Below are 18,000 nucleotides of genomic sequence, written 5' to 3'. Positions count from 1 at the left end.
TTCAAGGGCAATAAACGCAAAGATGTTTCAGACAAGTTCATATCAATCTGCCGCACTTATACTGGTTAGGAAACTGGTTGGGACAGCTGTTGATCGGCCAATTCAGGCCCAATCATACCTTTTATTGCCAGTCATCTCATTTTGGAGAAACATGACAGGATCACGCGCTTTTTATTTTAATTTTTATCAACGAAATTAATTTTAAAAAAAAAACCATCTTGTGCTAATATTTAAAATAAAAAAGTTATTAAATTAAAAGTAAATCAAACACATCATGCTTAGATTTACTGTTAAGAAAATATGTTAATTTTGAGCAAAGACTACTTTATAAATAAATTAAATTGCAAAACATTACAAAATGTCTTCTCTCTCTATGCAATTATTATTACTAGAGGAGCATTCGTGCGAATTTGTGAAGCACCATCGAAAGCATAAGGGCGGGCAAATGAGGAGCAGAAAATCTCTTTCTCTGGCTCTCAAGTCTCAGCAGTGTGGAGGTGCAAAGCAAACAAATGCTCTCTGCCGGCGAGAACATGACTTGAGCATGTTCCGTCGCTAATAGCACGATAACTCACTCAACTGTGCGCTCCCTTAAGGTGGTGATGGCATCTGAAATGAGAGCGCAGAGAGCGGCGAAAAAAGAAGAAAATTATCCCGAGACAAACAAATGAAAAGTCGCCGGCGTGATACTTGAGGCACTAAATCAAGCAGGCGGAGACCCAGAACGACGCGGCGCTGAGAAATGGCACCGGCGAAAAGAGCACCGTGAGCACCATTGGCAATCACAGAGAGCAAACGACCGGCTCAAGCACCCTTTCCGTCTTCGCCTCTGCCAGCGTGTTCCGCAGAGGCGCAGCCCTTAATTAATCAGAATCATTCTAAAAGCAGCCAACTGATTTCGAAGAGAGGAGCAAGTTCTCAATTCTTTTTTTTTTTTGTAGTAGAAGTTCACCCGCAGCCGAAACATGTAGAGCAGGATATTGTTTTTCTTAAACAATAAAAACTCACAAAAACCCATCGAGGAAAAGCCGAATTTAAATTCAATCCACCATGTTCTCAATTCTTGTTGGTGCACTGGGAAATTACAAGAGGAAAATATTTGCACAAAATATTTGTTCAAAATTATAATGGGAGTAATTTTTAGGAGTGAAAATTATGAATTTTTTATTACTCGATACTACAAAGTATCATTTTATTAATGTAAAAAAGTTGCAATTAGTGAAATTTTTATGGAATTACTTTAAACGATAGAACTACGAATATTATAATTAAATTTAAAAAAATTATAAAAGGATTTAACTATTTTTCACCCTCTCATTGAATGTTTTTTTTTCTGTATTCCACTAATTTTTAATTATTGGAGGACATTATTGAAGCCTAATTGATTTATGTTGTTTTTAAACCTGCCTACAAATGAATGAATGAATTAAAATTTTATGGATTTGTAATCCTACTAGGCAGTTAATTTTTAATTTACAGTCAGTTTTAAAATATTCAAGTTTTCTGCATAAAATTTCCCATGATGAAATATTCTACTATTCATCACCATTCTTTTAAAGCATTTCATCAACTTACGCAAAAAAAATGTTAAAAAAAAAAAATGATAAAAACATGCCATCGCATGCACGAAACCAAATAATGAAAATGGAAATCAAAATCAATGAAAATTGACTGTTGATCAATAATTTAGTCTCTAAAACCAGTTTTTTTTAATTCTTTTAAATTTTTGTTTGCCACATTTATGGATTTTTGAATGAGTCATGAAATTTTCCACTTCATTTGTATAAATCAAGTGCGTACGTCCTGTTCGCAGCCTCTATGTTCATTTCGCTTTCGAAGCGGGAAGACCGTGGCGCTCTTATAACCGGGGTGGAAAATTCACCTGTCAATCCGTGGAGCGGCGGTTGCAGGCTGCGAATGGTAAATGACCGGAAATTGCGTTCGCGGGTGTCATGGGAGTGTCAGTTATCACTCCAAATATGTCAGTGATTTATGCGAGCGTCGACTTTGTGCCGCGCCGCCGCCGCCGCTAATGACTCCGTGGGGCCGTTTGTTGATTTTGCCGCAGACCTACTCGGTGACATAATTCACACAGAAAGCAGAGCACATATAGAATTTCAGCAGTCGTCGGTGCATTAGTTTTAAAGGCAGGTCCAGCGTGCACAAAAATATATTCTATACGCGTGTCTCACTTAATAATATATTTTAAATTTAATTTAATTGCTAGGTCAAATCTTTAATTTTTAATGAGAAAATGATTCTGCTGCATTGTTTGAATGCATTTAGTGCAATTAACAGGTATCTGCATCAATAAGAGGAGAGATGCACTTAAGAAAATGTATCATGAACCAAGAAAGACAGAGCAATGGTACATAAAAGCCGTTTTGATATTTAATTAAAGATTTTTTTACATCAAAAGAAAATCCCCCATTTGCCATTTCCATTGCATATGGCTAGTCAGATATCATTTTTTGAAATATATTATTATTTTTATTTGTTAACTATAAAATAGAACAGATAAATAATCAAATAACTTAAGTTCATCATATATTAAATTATAATTTTTTTATAGTTTCAGGTATGGGCTACAATAATATTATGTTTTTTTTTTTTTTTTTTTTTTTATAAAAAATCTAAAAACAGAACGTATTATTTAAACAAAAATTGCGGTATGGTAAATATATGTACATTTAAAACAATTAAATAGAATAAATATATTATGAAATAATTTCTTTAATTAAATAAAGTTACAAAGGCAACTTTAATAATTACAAAGCAATTGAAAAATAATTAATATTATTAAATTTTTTGTTTACTAAAAAATTAAGATTATATATTTAATTTAAATTGCTGAATAATTGTATTCTACAAGCTATTCAAATGAAGTGCAGAGTTGTAAATATTTGAAGCTTAGCAAATAGAAAAAATCAAATTTCAAAAGTAATTTGATTCAAAGTTTTAAAGTCACCAATTCGTTCTACTTCCGAAATCACCGAATCTGGTTGGAATTATTTTCCAAGAAGGAGGAAAGTTTGCTCTGAAACTCATTTTGGAAAGACAAAGTTCGGAGGAGGTGCGCGGCAGGGGTCCAGAAACAAAACCTTGTTGGTCCTTTGTTTCGGAATTCAATTAACAAAATTGGACGATTGTGTGTGAGTGCCAGTTCAACCGTCAACAAACGGGGACCGTGAAGCGCACGGCGAAAGGATTAGCAAATTCGCACGGATCCGGACAAAGGAGCTGCGAAGGAAGCTCGTAACTCACAATTGAGCGCGCGAGGCCGATGACAGCCTGGTTGTTCGCGCTGAGGACAAAACGACAATGGCCCGGCCGACCGGCCGATTTTATAGACGAGCGGGCATTAAAAGTGTGAGGTTGAAATAAAGAGATTTACGAGGCACGATTGGTGCATAAAACTTGATGGCGTCCCTCGCGCACTAAAACTTCGCTGCTCTCACATCCCGTCGTTAATTAGAATTAATGTGCACAGAGAGTGATGTTTTTACGATCGGAGACGCGCGTAAACTGGTGCCAACATTGTGAGCTGCCTTTTATATGGTCCCGCCGGCTCTCTGCATATAATATCACGTTCTAATGACTGTCGCGCCATTCTCACTCTAATGGCTAGACCATCGTATTAATTTCATCTCCCTTTTAATAGTGCGCGATACACACACTGCGCCCAGATCTATAATAAAAACTATAAATATTAAATGGGGCCAGAGCTCTATAGGGGTTCGCCAGTTAACTGTCAGCAGGAAACTTATTATGTTTTATCGAGTAGTAAAAATGAGTGCGAATTAAAAGTTGCGTAACGCGGGAATAATAAGAAGTCGGGAAACGGTAAAAATTTCAACATAAAGCCTTGTAAAACTATTGGTCTGAATTAAAAAAAGGAGGAAAAAGGAATTATTTGAACAAGCTTAACAGTAATTTTCAGGGCATAGAATTAAATTCAACCGAAGTTCAATTCGGGGTCTTTTTGATCCCAGAATTCTTAAAAAATTCTAAATGCATGACAAACAATTCAAATTTTTCCTCACAACAATTATTTTTCTTTCGATGTAAAATTTTTGAAACAATTTTGACAAATAAGAAAAAAAATTATTTAGGATAAGTTTGAATTCTTTGCTAAAATATTAACTCAAAAGCTGATACCAGCCCGCATGAATATTAATATGTAATTGCAAATATTGCTTGAGATTGAGTTTTTCAGCCACCTGGCACTGATATTTGAAAGTTTTCGAAATGAGAGGCATTGACTGGAAAGGACACTCCAAATTCAATTTTTACTTTCTTTGTGGCTACGGATGGGAGAAAGGTCAGCATTGACAAGGAAGTAAATCCAGAAGGTTAAATTTTACATTATTTTGATATAATTTTAAACATTTATTTAAAAAAAAAATTATTGCAACATTTTAACTTTTAATAGTAATGAAAGATTTTTAATTACTTTTTTACAATAAAAAACAACATTATTTATAATTTAGTTAAATTAATTCTAAATTTTAATGATTTAAGTAATATTCAATGTATAGCAAGGGGTTAGACCTACAAGAAACTAAAGAGAATCAAGGAATATTTAAATTATGCATATAATATATGTATGATAACCCTTATTATATTGCTGAGATGAGTTGAAAAGCCTGTTACGGATGCCAGTGACATCACCTTTTTTTTCTGGTTGGGGCAAATGCTTAATAATGAAATGAACAAAGTAATTAAATTTGTTGATCTTACTCTTTCAATTACATTCAAAACAGTTTTTTTTGTTACCCAATGTGCAACTGCAACAAGTTTAGGACTTTTTATGAAAATTTAATTGAGAACTGATACTTGTTTGGAATTCTAAAGCCTGAAGAAAATTTGGGATCAAATAATAAAAAATAAAAAAATAAATTTAAAAATTAAAAAAATTGATCTGATACAAGAAATATGAAGTTAATAAAATTTCTGCTTAGGAAAAGTATAAAATTGCAAGGAATTGAAGGTCTCACCTCCTGCTGTTGAAATGAGTCGCATTAAATTTCAGAGTTCAAAGGGTTTGCACGGAAGAGCTGCCAACAGCTACATAATATGGCATGTGTATCGTTCTTGTGTGTCGGCGCCTCTCTGGCCCAATAATAAACCTCTCAGGCGACTTCTCATTTTGTTTGTTAGGCTTTCGCCAGCGCGGCCATAAATTACAATCCAACCGCTGGACTGTTTGTATAAAAAGCTAATTTAATTTTGAATGTAGAGACATTTATTATAGTTAACGATTGGGATGGCAGCGCAGCCGATCCGAGAGCAACTTGCCTATGGTGTTGATAAATGGCCCCAAAGAAAATAAACTGGCCGCGCGAGCGAGTGCTGGACCTCCCTGTGAATATTTAATTCCACCGACCGACGGACGGACGAACTGACGCGGCCTGCATCATTGACAGGCTACACTACTTTCTCCTTGTAAACAAATAATTTATTGTGCTGCCGAGTCAATTATCTCGACGGTTAGTCCACCATTAGGCATTAATGGCGCGGAGGTGTTGACGCGCAGACAAAATAAGGACAAAACCTTTGCAACTTTCACGAAATCAGAGCTGCTTGATGTTTTCTTTGATTTCATTCAGGAACATTAACATTAGTTTACGGTTATATCATGCCTTTAAAACTGGAAATTTCTTTAAAAAAAAGTGATTTTAGGCTTCAGTATTTGCAATTTAGAAGCTGGGAAAGATGTTTTTAAGGCAAGGAAGCCCTCCCTTTTGGATTTTTTTTTAATTCTATGCAAAAGTAGAGATTGAATGATGTAATTTTTGTTTTGAAATTTTTTGAAGTAATCATTCAGCTCTGTGATTTTTACATTCACACAATTTTTAAAATGCTCTTCTTGAAATTTACGCAAATATTCCAATTAAATAGAAATGAACTCTGGTGAAAATTTAATTTATAAAATCAGAGTCGGTAAATTAAAAATTCTGATGAATTTCTGTTATTTTTTTTTAATAATATTTGCAAATCAAAAAATAAATTAGCTATGTATCACATTTTAAATTCAAAACTTACAAAATCTGATCGCTCTCTAACATTTTTTTTTGCGACCGAATACATATTTAAATTTTACTCCATCTATAAAGACAAGTTCAAAATATTATGGATCCCAAACGTCCTCTAAAATGCACATGAAATCGTCTCACGAGAGATTCAAGGAACTCCCTAAATCATCGTAAAAAGTTATATACAAGCGTATGTGCACGTCATTTTTATAGCGTGTCCCTCGAGGAATGCTTTTCCTTTTTGATCACACTTGATTTATATCGAAGTGCCCTCACAGCTCATCGCGTTCAAGTGTAAACAAATAACTCTCTCGGAGTGCAAAAGAAAGAAAGGACGAAAGAATTTGCGCAACAACCTCTCTCGAGAGCAGCAGCTGCGGAATCCGGCTGCGGAGTGGCTGCTGAATAAATTGGCAGTAATCACCTTTCATCATCTTAATTCCGCAGCAACATAATTTATTCGGAACATGCTCTTTAAGCGAGAACCACCCTATATTTACATGCCCTTTAATATTCTCTCTCTCGTGCTCGCTCGGCCCGGCAAGTTAATTATGAATCCAGTTTGCAGAGACGCCCAACCGACGAGGAATAAATAAATCCGACCGGGAAATAACATCGACACATTAACACACCTACGTGTCGCGCACCGGCAGCCGCGCCAACATTATTCTAGGCGAATTGATGTGACTCTTAGATTAGGGCTCTGCTCTCTCTCTTTGCTCGAATATCTCCGCCGGTGGTTGCTCATTTCTCGCGCGCGAATAAAATTTTATTGCCGGCTGAATTATTATACGTGTGGACATGGGTGTTTGCAACTAAAGTGCTGACGATGCTCCCCGCGCGTTTGTATCGGACACCGTGTAAAAGAGGCAATTGCCGACCCCGCCGGAGAGAGATCGAAACTGCGCGCAGAGGTGGGATTCGAAAGATTGAACTGTTTTACGAGCCATTGTGTTCGCAACGGAAAAAGCAGGCTTTTTGCACAGCGACGGAGAAGAGATTTCACAAGAAAGATGTCGGGAAAAGTTTATTGTAACACAACTTTTTTGTTTATAAAAATTTGTATACCTCATAGAATAGTTTTTACGATTAAATTAGGAATGATCTTTTTGTAAATTGTAAAAGTTTATAATTTCTCGGGAAAAAGGAAAATATCAAAATAAGTGTTCTCTCACACTTAAAAATAAATAAAAATGAATTAAAAAATTATTACAGAAACTTTTTTTTAAAGAAGATTCATTGTTTTACAAACTTGCGAATCATAAATGTCACAATTTTATTGTAGATCTTGATTTTTCTCTATGGTAAATAGTCACATTGATCAGTTTAAAGGCTCAATTCTAAACTATTTTGTTGTATTATCAGAAGGAACATTGATTAAAAAGTTGAATAATTGAACTTCCAAATTGTTGTAACTTATGAGATTTGTTGACTTGTCACTTTTGAAGTGAGACAATTGAATCATCGATTCCTTAGATAAGCTAATTTAAAAAAATATTATATTTAATTCTTAATTTGGCATTCCAACCCTTTCATGCGCTAAATTAGTTTATTATTGAATTTTAAAATTTTCAAACATTGAAAAATCAGTTATTTAGAGAAAATTAGCACAATTTGAGGCTAAAAATTGATTTTAAAAATTTTGACATGAACTTATGGTTGATTGAATTGTGTCAACACCTTCCTATTTTCAGCTTTATAGGTGCATTGAAGATGAAATCTATGCTAAAATCGCCAATTCACTCCGTTCTTTATTCACCATGAAAAGAATGGCACAAACGTCGTAATTATTTTGGCCCTTGTGTGCAGTGTTGGCTTGAAAAGTATGCAAAGCAAAGATTGCTTGCATTGTCAAGGGCGTCATTTGGATTGCGGGGAAATTATTGAGACGCATGGCCAAGGGCCCAACAAGAGATTTATTGTCCGTCACGAGAAAAAATAAAAGATGCCGCGTCGCGCAAATGAAGAAAAGCGCTTTGAAGTGGCGCGGCTGTTGGAGTGAAAGATCGCCGGCTGGTGTCACAACCCGTTACAAGCCATTAGCTGCGCGCGAATATTTTTATCTGCGGCGAAATTTAATTAATCGAATGCCTGGCGAGACAACGCCTATGGCTCGCGGACGAAAGACAGCCGGCCGGCCGCTCACTCTGCAGCCTTTTTTGTCGCGCCAATTATTTCCCGCCGCGATATCAATCATCACAGAATATACTGGCAGGTGGCAAATGTGTAAATTTCTGTGTTGATTAGCGTCGAACTTGAAAAGGTGACGTGCGAAAAAAGAAAAATGTTGGCATGCAAGAAGTGTGAATTATAAACAAAAAAAATTATAATGTAATAATTATTCGATAATTACCATTACCAAGGGGAAAATGGTTGTATTAATTAAACGCATTAATATTGAAAATAAAGAGTTACAACAATTAATTTTTTAATTTGCGAATTTCGTGCATCAGCTACAGAAATTTTTTTTTCCAATACCAAAGAAGCAAATCACGATTATTCTCCTAAAATCTCTTTGTGAGTCTACATTGCACGTGTCCAGAAAATGACGAAGTCGGGGTCGTATTATTATGGTTAATTTTATAATTAAAGCCGAACATCGTTCTCAATATTTATAATGATTAAAGACAAATTAAATTTTTCTATCGAATTATCCTTAATGTTACAGAACCAAAAAATTAGTTTAAAGGAAAAAAAATTAATTGCATAACATATAAAAAATAAAAATTAAAAAAACAAACACTAAAAAAAATTATATATATTGAAGTTATAATTTAATAAAATTAAAATAAATGTAAATATTTACAAATTATAATTACATTTTTATATCTTAACATATTTTTTGCTCTATTTTTCTGTTTTCCTTATTAAATTAGACACAACTGAAAATGAAACTATTTTGCGATTTCAAAATGTCCTAAAAATCAAAACAGACCTGGTATTTAAATGAAATCAACTTAAAAAATTCAAGTCTCTCGTCAGAATTCTCATTTCTTTTGCTGCGTGACAGGTAAACACACACATCTCACTCTCATTTTAATTTAACTCGGCTTGATACGCCACTCATGCATTTGATCTGCTATTTTGATTGACCTGCGGCTTTCGAGATGCGAGACGGAGCGCACACAATATCATAACGAGATATGAAAAGAGGCATTCACGTGTCGTCGTCGTCGTCGGGTGTATAATATTTATTTGTATGTGGTGGCAAATGTGGCACAATCCATCTCTTGACGCGCGGCGTAAAAGGTGCGTCTTGTCACTTCATCCATCATGCCAGAGATTTATACATTACATGCGCGCGACGTGTGCACGACCCCACCCTGTGTGTGCTGCTTCCACACACCAAATCCCACTTTTAATCCCGTTTCCCATTCATTTGACAGGCGTACCCTCCGAATCCGGCGGCGACTGATTTAAATTCTCTCGAATTGTCTCGTCTGCCATGCCACCGTGCTGCAGCAAGCGATGCACCGCTCCCCACACACACACACACACCGCTGCAGTCAGATAAACAGATTGTGTGCCGGACCAGTTTGACGTCTCGAGAGGTTTTAGTGTCAGATCCGCTTTGCGCCGGAAATTTGTCAAGCTCCTGTGTTCAAAATTTCTAAACAGATGGACACAAAAAACAAGATAAATGGAATTTCAATTGGTTTTTATAATCAAAACATTTATTAATAAGGTGAAAAATAGAGAAAAAAAAATATCAGGAATATATATAAAATTAACATTATGCAATTATCATGAGAATTTGTAGAATTGTTTGCAGTTTTCTCTCAAGTGGTTGTTCCTTGTTAAATATTCGATTTTGACAATGTCAAAAGTGTATTTTTTCCAATTAATACAGAGGATTTATGTGTCAGAAATTTTAAAAGAATACAAGAAAAACCTTATTTAAGAAAAAGTTCATTAGTCGTTTTGCAAAATTTACAATTTTAATATAAGTTTTTATTTTTAAAGATCCATGACGTTTTTATATATTATAATAAAAACTTGATAAATGCATGATTATATAAGCCTCAGAGTTTATAGAGAAAAAAATGATGGTAACATGAGATTTGTTTATGTACCACAATACCACATATTTTTCTTTCTAAGTTTTGAGCATGGTTGTAGTTTCTTGAAAAACTGCTTAATGTTGTTATTTTGTAATAGAAGCTTCTGAGCTTTTTCATAAATATATATAGTTGATAAGAATGCTTTATTCGTCCATGAAACTGTATAAGCTTGATACCAAAACACTTCCATTTTCTTTTTTAATTTTCAATAAATTATAATTTCCCCCGAATTTCCCTTCGATTGGACTAAATATATGAATTAAAATACACAAATAAAAAATTGACCACCCTGACAATAAATTATGTCAAAACATTGAATTTCCTTGCACGATAGACACTTATTTAAATATAATTTTATTCAAAAAGCTGCTTAAAGCTTTTTAGTGGAGCCTAATTGGTATTCTATACTTGAAAATCGCTGCTCGGTCCCTCTTTTGCTCTCAGAAAGTTGTCGGTGGATTTGCATGGATCGTTGGCGAGGTGCGCGCGGCATCAAGGTCTTCTTTGCCGAATCATCCGACGGCGCGTCCCAAAATCATTCAAAGTTGGCGTGGCAGTGATGAATCACCAGACACGCCGAGATGAATGGGTCTGGCTGCGACGAGCCCACCCTATCCACACAGGAGAGCGAGTCTCAGGAGCTGATGCATATCAATGTCAAACGCACTTTACCTGCCGATCGGCCACACAATAAATCATCATAAACGGCAGCGAGATAAAGTGGTGCATTCCAGATCGCATCGGCTCTGACACCCCCTTACGCCATCACGGCTTTAATTATTCCCAAAGTTCAAAACCGAGTCCAATATGAGCTAAAAATATACCTAACCGGAGAGTAATTTTGGTATGAAAATTTATTTTGTATTTAAAATATCATTGCTAAAGGTAATTGAAATTTAAAATCATAATATATTTCGATACCTTTGATCAATTTGGGAGTCTGAATTAGAAATTACTGAAATCAGAATTTTTTTTAGCATAATTTTGACTCAAAATTAGCCAAATAAAAAAATTTTAATATCAAATCAAGTTTTCTTACTCTCAAAAAGTTTGGAAATTTAAATTATTGTAAAAACATCTTCTATGCGGTTGTGATAAACTTCAAAGAATTATTTCTAGGCAAATTAATAGCTTATTTTTAGAACGCTTTCAGCAAAAAAGACATCATTCAATCACTATTTTTTGCTATAAAAATAAAATAAATTTAGTTAATTTTTTTCCAGCAATTTTAGTGAAAATGGACAATATTAATTAAACTTACCGCCAGTGGTGAAGGGGCAATCGCGATCAATATCTAAAATAATTTTTTTCCGTAATTTATTTTTTCAATTATTCCTCTCTAAAAAATTATGGTCTGTTTTTTTTAGCTGATTTAACAATTTTTAGTGAGTTTCAATTATTTTGAAACTTCACGATTCTTGCAGATTTGATGATAAAAGGCCAATTCGAAGCTCTCTGAAAAAAAAAATATCCTCCAAATTACATGATTAAAAAAAAATAGATTGCAATATTTATTTACAACAGAGCGACGAGAGAATGCTTTTCATCATTCATCATTGTGTCAGCAAGGCATTATTATCAATCATGGCTGACGGTGATTGAAGTTTTAATAAGCGCGTTTTAATTACTCGTGACAGGTATGCATCTCATAAAGCATAGATATTTATGGGTTTAATTGGTGGCGCTGGTTATTAAACCAGAGGATTAAAGCTGACACACTAGCGTGATGCAAATCTGGCTGCACTTTATCTCGCAGCTGTTTTGCACTCGTTAATCCGCCAGCAAAGCCGGCCATTAGCACTGGCACGCCGTCTTCCTTCCCCTGCTGCGATGTGACGAGCGAAAATCTCTGGCCAAGATTTACGACGGCGGCAAATCCGCTTTTCATCTTTATTAGACGGGCCGACGCATTTCCCGGAATCGCCACGGTTTTATGATTTGTTTGCACTCCTCTAGTTTCCAGGCCAATTATTATCACATCGTTCTAACGCTCCGACTTTAGTAAGCCTCGATTCTGCTGAAAAACACGATTAATAGAGCTCCAAGTTTATTGCGGAGTTCTAGAAAGTTTTTGAAAAATAAAATATTTAATTTTGTTTTCAAAATATTCATAGCATTTTAAATATTTAATTGAACAAATAAAGAGTTTTATTTTCATTTTTGTGTGTTTTATTCATGTAAAATTAAAATTATCAACAGTCTACAAATTTTAATTTTACTGATTTAGAATTCTCTTAAGCCATTTTTTCGCTTAATAAATTACTTTCATAATCAACCCGCCTTGGGACCACTATTTATATTCTTATTAATTAGTTTTCATTGATAACTTTTAAATAACATGAATTATGCTATATTTAATTTAATAATGCTAGAATTGAACTAAATAAATTAAATTAAACTTAATTTAAATTATCCACTTTTGTAAAATAAATATCTCTTACCAATCCAGTTTTACCAGTTTTAGGTATTTGGTTTTTTCAGAAAGTAACAATTTTTGGAACGAAAAATAGGTTTCTGTGCGACAAAACACTTTTGCTGCCGAGGGTGCTGTTTTTGGGCTGATGAGAATTTAATCACCGGCGAGCACTCCCACAGAAAGCTTTAGAGTCTCGTCGTTATTTCTTTCTCTCTAATTTAAAATTCATTAGGCACTCGAGGAAAACAAGTGCGGCGCGGCCTCTCTTTTTCTTTAATTTTTAAACTAAAAAGGCCAAATCTCGTTCGAACACATCTTTCTTATTTTCCTGGCTGGGTGTGGCGGCGGACGCGATGTGTGTTCTTCTTATTAACCGCGAACGGTGTTCCTTGGCCATTGACAACTTGATTCATTTAAATTCTGACACTGACAGCAGAGCAGCCGAGATCTCTCGATGCTGCGACTCCTGTTTGCGGCGTTTCACGGTCGTGCTGAAAAGGGTTTGACGAGGCACACCTGCTGGAGCTACAAAGTTAATTAGATTAAAATTATATTAAAACTCTTAGAATTTCAAGTGCTTCAGAGACGGGATTAATATTTTATATTACGATGATTCTGAGAGCCGCTATGGTTGTTTATTTACAATGGAAATTTGTAAACCTTTATAAATTTTGATAAGTAAGTCCGAGAAATTTAATTCTTTAGTTATTAACTTTGGTGGCGTCTTATTTTAATTGCTTCTCAAAATTAAGATGTTATTTCCTCATACAGAAATTTTCTTATAATTATGCAGCTCATGTTTTCACATAATATAAATAACTGAATAAATACAAGATATTATGTTACCGGTTCTCATGGCTTATTCAAAAAAATTGGCGTCCACGTACTTCAAAATAAATAATTATAAAAAGTAAAGGCCTCTCTTAAAGAAACGTAGAGAATCTTACTTTCTGGATATTACTTGCAATAGTTGTTGGTTTGAATTAATTTATTCATTTACTATTTTTTTTTTAATTAATTTGCATTGTTTTTGTAAATAAATTCAGTTCGTCAACAATGTAATTTTAAAGTTGAATATTGTAAGAAAAAAAATAAGAATATAATATGCTTTAAAATAGATTATTATTATATTTCCAGTGAATTTTACGAAATATTTTCCTAAACAACGCACTGTTGGCTAAAATTCTCTGGAAATATCATATCAACTATAGCGAATTAATAGAATATTTTGCAAAATTCTGGGAAGCTTATAAAATTTTTTCTTAATTTATGTAAAAAATTTAAAAAATTCTAGATTGTAGCAATTTCTGCTCACCAAAATCTGATTTCTTGCACGCTGAATTGAAGGCTGTGTTATTATAAGCAAGTAAGGCGTTCTGATTATTCAAATGAATCTGGATGAAGATGTTGGAGTGCGAGACATGCTGCCTGGCGTGTTCATGACTCGCGCACCCTTCATTGCTGCTTTCTTCGGCTCTTTATCTGCTCATCCACTCGATTATTGCGCGCGAGTCGACAAGAGGAGCGAACGCCCTTCGTTAGTCCCTCCAAGGTCCAATTATCGCGCGCGCTTCTCATTACGTGATTGTAGCAAATCCGTTCTGCTGCGCCGAGTCGTGCACCACGACCAACCGGCAACCAATTCAATAATGAAAACATTAACGAGCGAGAGTCTCTTGCTTGCCTGTAAGTGCATGCATTTTGAATGCTAATGGCAGAAGAGACTTTGCAGAGAAAGAGCAACTGATTAAAAAGCCACTCGGGCTGACATTACTTGCTGTAGTGAGAGGAGTTCAGCACCCGGTGATTTGCATTTTGCTTCAGATATCATCCCTGCTGCATGAAAACCAAATTAAAGCGGCTCGCTACTGAATTAACTCTCTTGAATTAAGATCTCTCTCTGTGACAGCGACACAATACAAAAACGAGCACTTTTGTGCACCAAAAATCCTTGCAATCAGATTTGAAAGCCTGCTGAGACTATATTCATTTGGTACGGATTTTGTTTCATAAAGTTGTCGTATTTTATTATATTAAAAAAAAAAACGTTTTAGACTTAATGCAATTTCAAAATTGTATTTGTTTAATTTTCGTTTATAATTTTAAATTAAATTAAGAAAACAAAAATGTTTTACTTCCTTCACAAACATGTTACAAAATTTTAAACTAGATGGAGACTAAATCAAGTATTAATTTTATATCCTTCAATTCAATAAACAAGCCTGATGGCAGGAAGTAGTAAAAATGCATAGAAGAATATTGAGATAAATTTTTTTTATAATAAACTTTGTCCCTTTTTAATTTTGTATTTGTGGCAATTAGAAAAAATTAATGTTATCCATCGCATACTATTTATACGGTAATTTCGTAATTTAACATGGAGAATAGTCGATTATTAGTTTTTTTCTTCGTCGTTAGTTTTTTTTCAATAAGAAATTAAAAAAAAAGATATTATTGAACCTTCTCTCAATTTAATAGTTCGTTTATATGTTTCATTTCCATTTAGGATATTAAAAGATTTTTTTTTTTAAATTATCAATATTCTTCCAATTGTATAAAACTTTCCACAATTGGAATCTAGATGGAGACTGGATGAACAAAACAAAATATTTACTTCCTTAAATCACATTTTTCTATTTAATCCAGCCCAATGAAAAGAAGCCGGAAAATGTGCTGAAAAGGAGTGATTATTCATTTCTCTATAAATAAATCCAGGTCCTTATCCATTCCCTTATTTGGTCATAAAACAAAATCAATCTTATGTTTATATTTGAATAGGATGCGGTTTTGAACAAGGAAGAAAACTAACGAATTTTGATAAACAAATCACAGGAAATCTGTCAGCAACCACAAAAACACAATCATGCTGTGCGTCAACAAATTGGATATTTTAAAATAAAACCAGGGAATTCCTCAGACTGGAAAATGTACGACCTTATTTGGTAATCTGATCGGGCGTGTGTTAAAAAAAAATTCGAGATTTAGAACAGAAAGTAAAGAAAAAAGTTTTTTAATAAATAGTGTGCACCAAAACCTGCAGTTCAAATATAAAAGCAACACGCTATTTATCAAATTTCGCAGGTCTGTTCTGATTGTGAGACATTTTTACTCTTCAGTTGGATAAAACCGGAGGAAAATTACCCTAAAAGCTTGAATATTGATTTTTCAAAAGTAAATTTAGCAGAAATGTAAATGAAACTTTTTTCCAACATTCCAATGCTTTTTAATTATAAATTCTCTTTTTGCTACATATTTTCCTAAAAGTTAATATTGAGATTACCTAAGAAAATTTGAAGATTTTTTTGTAAAAAATTATTTTTTTTCAATCGTTTACAAATTTCAACAATTAGAAACTAGATGGAGACTGAATGAACGGAACAAATTATTTACTTCCTTCATTATTTTTTTTTATAATCCAGCCGAAAAGAAAGAAGCCGGAAAAATGTGCTGAAAATAAGGGATTATTCATTTCTCTATAAATAAATCCACGTCCTTAAACATTGCCTTATCTGGCGATAAAACAAAATCCATCTCATGTTTACATGGTTTGTTTATATTTAAATAAGAAGCAGGTTTAAAAAGCAAGAAAACAAAACGAATTTTTATGCATAAATCAGGAACTTGGTTGGGAACCACAAATATTACAATCATGCTGTGTGCGTCAGCAAATTTGTCCAATTTGAGATTAAAAATTAAGTCAGGGAATTCCTCAGACTGGAAAATGTGCATCCTTTTTTGGTATTTTGATCAAGTGTAACAGGCAAAAATGTTCAGTAAAATTGTTTTGAATTAAAATAAACTAGGCGGGGAAAAACACCGATTATCAAGTCTGAAATGAAACAAATTCATGTTATATCTCTTAAATTAAAATAAAATTGTAAAAAATTGTGGTGTTAGTCATGTGAGAAATTTAATCAAGATAAACATGGGGAGTTATAAAAAAACCATAAATATAATTATAATTAGGTCGTGTTAGTCATACAAAAATTAAGATTTGTTCAAACGCACAATTTAATCACACAAAAGAAGTTGAAAATCCTCTCATGACAAGCGTAATCCCAAACAAATCTACAACTGCAGGATTAATCTATCAACTTATCGCACATAAATGCAAAACTTCAATATGCGAATATCACGAATTACCGCCCCTGGTCGCACTTGACAATTTCTGAACAGGCGCAATGATTGATAGGCGCAAATCATTCTAGAATTTTGACGTGCTAGAGAATCTGTCAAATATTTTTTTTTTATCAAAAGTGGAAAATGCATTCATAAAAAGCAAAGGAATTTTACTAGGAGAAACCCCTTTTCAATCAAGTTCGAAATAATAAATAAAAAAAAAAAAAATGTAGGAAGCTGCTCGGAAAATGAGTGATTGCTGCAGCTATGGAGAGGAGAGCGAGCAGAAGCGCGTCGCTGCAAAAAGACCCCCTGCGTGCGTGGCAATTTTTTTCCTGCTGCTGCTGCTGGGGGTCACATGGTGATTATTATTACTACACGCCACACAGTGATGATATTATAGCCTTAAGAGAGTCATGGGGAGGAGAGGAGGAATGATGTATGGGCCACATATCATCAATCATTCTTTCACTCGCGCGCTTGTCACCCGGCGATATTACAACCTTTGCTTACTTTATGAGCGCCGAGCGAAGGCCCCCGGCGGGCACGCAGCGAAATCGAGGTTGCCACAATATTTCTTGATAATGTGACACCACGGCAAAAAAAAAAAAAAAAAAAAAAAAAACAGTCGCTGCCAGCAGCCGCCGCGAAATATGAAATAATAATATGTCACACCGCGCGATTGAGCAGACTTTCGCGCTGCATTTCGCTCGCTGTCACTCCGCCTGTCTCCAAAATGAGGCTTTGTCACTTTCCTCCTGCTGCTTCATCAAATGTGATGCACTAAAAAGCAAAAGAAATAATTATAAAATATTTATATAGCTGCGCAGATGAATTTATAAAATTTGAAAGGTTGATTTATTGATTATACATTATATCGCATTATATAGTATTTAAAACGGCAAATGAAAAAATATTGTAAAAAATTCTGTTTGTTATCGGTCAACACTTAATTATTATGGCACATTAGAGGTCATATGGATATCCGGTATATATCTAGCATATTCCAGGCTATGTTTTTTGGGTTGGTACTACTGCTTATGCACTGGCTGGTTGCTACCGGTTTAATTAGGCGGTTTTTCTTATCACTATGGCTGTTAGTGGGCGTTTTTCCTACAGCTAATCGTCTGCTTCTATTATATTCACCTTGTTTCCAGTCTCCAATTTAATTAATATATTGGATAAGATGAAATTTTTTTATTTTTTTTTTTTTTTATTTGTCATTTGATCCAAAGTTTAGATGATCTCAAATATTACAGAATACGATTTTCTGAATTTATAGGAGAATACTGCAATCGATTTCGTTGAAAAGCAAGAATTCCATAAAAATGAATTTTCTTGAGCTCTACGTATGGGGTACATAAATTTT

General features: G+C 34.2%; 2 long non-coding RNA genes across 2 annotated transcripts in view; both read right to left on the bottom strand.

Annotated features, from left to right (window-relative positions):
* Positions 1–18,000, bottom strand: part of LOC132194176 (uncharacterized) — a 138,069-nt gene that overhangs the window by 26,864 nt on the left and 93,205 nt on the right. The window lies entirely within an intron of this gene.
* LOC132194296 (uncharacterized) lies at positions 11,364–14,125 on the bottom strand. Its single transcript, XR_009441528.1, has 4 exons — positions 13,828–14,125; positions 12,538–13,037; positions 11,616–12,113; positions 11,364–11,551 (listed from the first exon to the last, which is right to left on the bottom strand). It is a non-coding gene; the product is annotated as an uncharacterized LOC132194296 (long non-coding RNA).

Source organism: Neocloeon triangulifer, unplaced genomic scaffold (genome assembly GCF_031216515.1).
Source record: "Neocloeon triangulifer isolate White Clay Creek 2 clone unplaced genomic scaffold, ASM3121651v1 ptg000006l, whole genome shotgun sequence".
Lineage (NCBI taxonomy): Eukaryota > Metazoa > Arthropoda > Insecta > Ephemeroptera > Baetidae > Neocloeon > Neocloeon triangulifer.
Note: the sequence above shows the minus strand (reverse complement) of the source record. Positions and strands in the feature narration are given on the sequence as shown.